Source organism: Nylanderia fulva, unplaced genomic scaffold (genome assembly GCF_048542155.1).
Source record: "Nylanderia fulva isolate GAGA-0341 unplaced genomic scaffold, ASM4854215v1 Scaffold6, whole genome shotgun sequence".
NCBI classification, from domain to species: Eukaryota; Metazoa; Arthropoda; class Insecta; order Hymenoptera; family Formicidae; genus Nylanderia; species Nylanderia fulva.
The window spans coordinates 10095-13977 of NW_028190698.1; positions in this window are offsets into that span (position 1 = coordinate 10095).

Below are 3883 nucleotides of genomic sequence, written 5' to 3' on the forward strand. Positions count from 1 at the left end.
ATTTTCACTAACGGATACACTTATCAGAATTGCATTCTTTCGTTCATTCATCTTGTCTCGCAATTTATTTCGCTCGCAGGCAAACCCTTGCTCTCTCATCCACAAAATTGCAGCGATAGTCGCCCTCGCGATATATATCTGCCTTTCCGCCGCTAATTTCTAAAAAAGACCTTAAATTTAGGCTGGCCAATCGCGTGCTTCCGGAATCGACGAGCTTCCATTTGCGTTTACGAAAAAACGAATTTCACACGAACGGGAGTATTTCAGATAATTTTCACGTATTTACAATTTAACTGCGATTCGAATTCCTCCAGTCTCCCGTCACAAAAATCCGAGGCGTTAATTACGAATATCGTAGTCGCGCGAAAGGTCGTCCAGCCGGAAGTCGTGAGGCACGAAGAATTTATTCTCGCTTATAAACTTCATTTCCTTTCGCTTATCTTCGATCTACACGCCCGCGAATCGGCCTCGCGATCCTGTCGAAGTGATCTCCTTAGTTCGAATGTCTTTATTCGACAAAGAATCCTCGATTTTTTTGCCATATGTGAAAATCATTTTTGATTGGAAAAAATTTCATATACATATATATATATATATATACATGTATATATTATAGATCTAAAAATTTCGCTTGAATATATTGAAATTTTCTAAGAGCGTTTAGAATTTTGCGTAGAAAAATTTTGCGCGAAGATCACTTCCACGAAGACGCCAAGCCGGCCCGCTCCGCAGACATTAACATCTAACGAACTCTTAATCCTCGATCGTAAGCCTAAAGGATGTTTCAATCAAAGGATCGGATCTTTTCCCATCCTCGATTTCGCGTTGATTTTCTCTTTTTACTCGCGATCATCGATCATGCAGTGTTCAATGGCGTCTACGCGCGAGCGCGCGTCGCTTCGCTTGTAGACGCGTTGAATTTATCACTTACAATCTAATTACACGCCGAAAGTAATGTCGCAATAACGCTCCAACGTGGAACCCCTTGTATTTTGATATGTTTGTTCGAGAGAACTGCGACATTTTGTCGAGGCCCTTCTCGCGCTGATCTCGTGCATCCATGAATGTCAAAATTGGAAAATATTTTTGGAAAATATATAACGTGATCAAAATGGCTATTTTTTTCATCGAAAATGCTACTTTGGAACCATTAGAAGGGACCTCGATGAAGCGTCGCGTACTTTTTCGTGTAACGAATTTTGAGTCATATGAATTAAGCATATTTCGAGCATCCTACATACCGAATATGACAATATGATTAATCGATAAAAATTGAGCATGTTTCTCGGTTAGAAAGATAGTGTAATAACAGAGGGCGAATGGGACAATGAATTAAATAAAATTAATATCTCACATTCGGGTCGGTACTAAGAATGATAATTAATTCTCGAATCAGTGCGTATACGAAAATTGTTTTTGTTCGCGATCCTATTCGCCCGCAGTTGTTACACTCGGAAAGATAATTGACGGTCGAACTGATCGTCCAGAGAAATTGATTCCAGTATAGTTATCGATATACTAGTTATGAATTCTCATCGAACACTGCCCACGTACGCGAGACGGAATCGGATCGTCGCGTACGTGGTAGGGAAAAGACTAGGTTTCGAATTTTCCTTCCACGCGTGCCACGAAGTTCTCTTCGTCGCACAGAAGCACCCTTTCTTTCATTGATGTATTATCATCAGCATTATTAACAATAACAAAAAGAAGAACGTTCCTAGAGGTTAACGCATCCGTTTGTAATGCGTTTTCGTGCAAAAAGGCTCTCGCGATTTCTCAATTTGGATCTCGCTCTTCCACCGTTAGTCGCAATCATCGACCATTCTCGTCCTCATCTTGTAGATATTAAATCTTCACATCGTAATCATCAATTAGACATATCCTACACAATAGCGGGACTCGCTCGTAACCGAAAGAGACTGTTGTATAATATAATTGTATATGACATACTTTACTCTCTCTTTCTTACTATATAAAGTACTTGAGACAGCACTTTTGTTTTCGTACTTCCTTTTTCGCGCGTCGATTATTTCCAAAATTCGAAAATTGTATGTACGTAGCTCGCGACGTGCTCTTTGAGGATCCCACAGCTTCTCCAATTGCGACTAGAATGCGATCAGCGAGAGGAAAAAAAATCGTTCCTCTCGCTTCGACATTCTCGTCGCGAAAAATCTGGTTCCTTTAGTTCGTTATCGCACTTTTTGGAAACTTTCATCGAAACATCTCAAATCGCGCATACCTCTTCCCTCTCGAGCGGTCGACTGTGTGGTTAGTGCGGTCACACTTGGCAATGAAGGATTTTCGAATGACCTGAATGTAACAATTTCATGACTGACATGCACGATTTTAATTCTAACGGTACTATTATTTTAACATTATACAAAATTGTGGACGCAATATGTGCAAACAGCTAACAACAATTTTCTTTTTTTTTTTTTCGTATAACATTTACAAAACACTTTCGAGAGATCCTAATTTCACAATTTTGACAAGAAGATAAGATTAGTGCGACAGCATTAACTACTGAAGCACGCTCGAGACGAGAGGCAATCGAAATAGTTATCTTGCTCGCCGATCGACAATAGGGGAACGCATTAAGAGTCGATGGCGGTAACTAATAATAGTGGTAATAGTACTAATAGCGTTAATTGATAATAACTAATAGCGTTAACTAATAACGAATATCGGGCCGGGTGTAAGAGCGCTCCGTATCGAGATCAATATATATAATGTTAATTTCATTTTGGACGTATTTATCTATTTTACACATCTAGAAATATTCTCAAAGTATCGAATTTATTCATCGTTATCCGAAATTTCGATACGTCGAGCGATGAAATGAAGGAAGATTTGTAAGAATATCTTCCATGCTTGTGAAAATCACATGCGTTCATACACCCGGTACTTTGACAAGGTAATAGTAGGTAACGATAAAGTTTAATAAATGCACGTGTCCTAAACTTCCATGTGACAATCGTCAGCGTATTTTAAAGATTCGATACATTATCCTGCCTCTCTCATGCAAATAGAAACCGTCGTCGATTGGGAATTTCGACGCGAGGAACCACATACGAGAGATGAATTAAAAAAAAATAATAATAAAAAAGAAAATTATGAAAAAGGAAACTCAATCTCACGATCAAATTGACACAAAGAGAACTAGACATGTATCACATCGATTTACCTAATGTACCACACGCGAACGAGGACAGAACAGTTTACAACACGGGTTCTATAATATAATACAATGCTCTAATAATAATAGTAATATAATAATTATAATAATATTAATAATTAATAATATATAAAGGTAATAATAACATATAATATATAACATAATATAATAATAATGATAATAATAATAATAGCGATGTACTGACATTTTCTAGCGACAGCAGTAGCGGTAGATAGATAAATGTAATAATAGGAGTGTGGTGTTGGTAATGTTGGCACTACGCTATATGTAATAGTAGTTTGCGGCAGCGCTAAGCTTGCGTGAGTGTATGCGTCTAAGGCATGAGAGAAAGAAAAGGAAGCTCGTAACAAAAATATGAAAATGAGAAGTTATTGATAAAAATTTAATACATATCACCTACGTTTCTCGGCGGACTGCAATTAATTTTCATACACATCGGCGCGACTCAATCTACGTGAATAGTAACTAAAGAACCGTAGTTTATGTATACCATTTCGTGTGTGCGTATGTGTCTATGAGTACACGTGTCGGTCTACTTTACTTCAGGATGAATGCAGCTCGAAAGTGGAGCCGCGTTAAAACGTAACGGCTACGCTTAATTAATTAATAATATAGGCAGTAACTAATCCATATAGCTTGCGCTTCATCGTTTTTTTTTTCTTTTAACCAATTCTGACTAGTAAACGT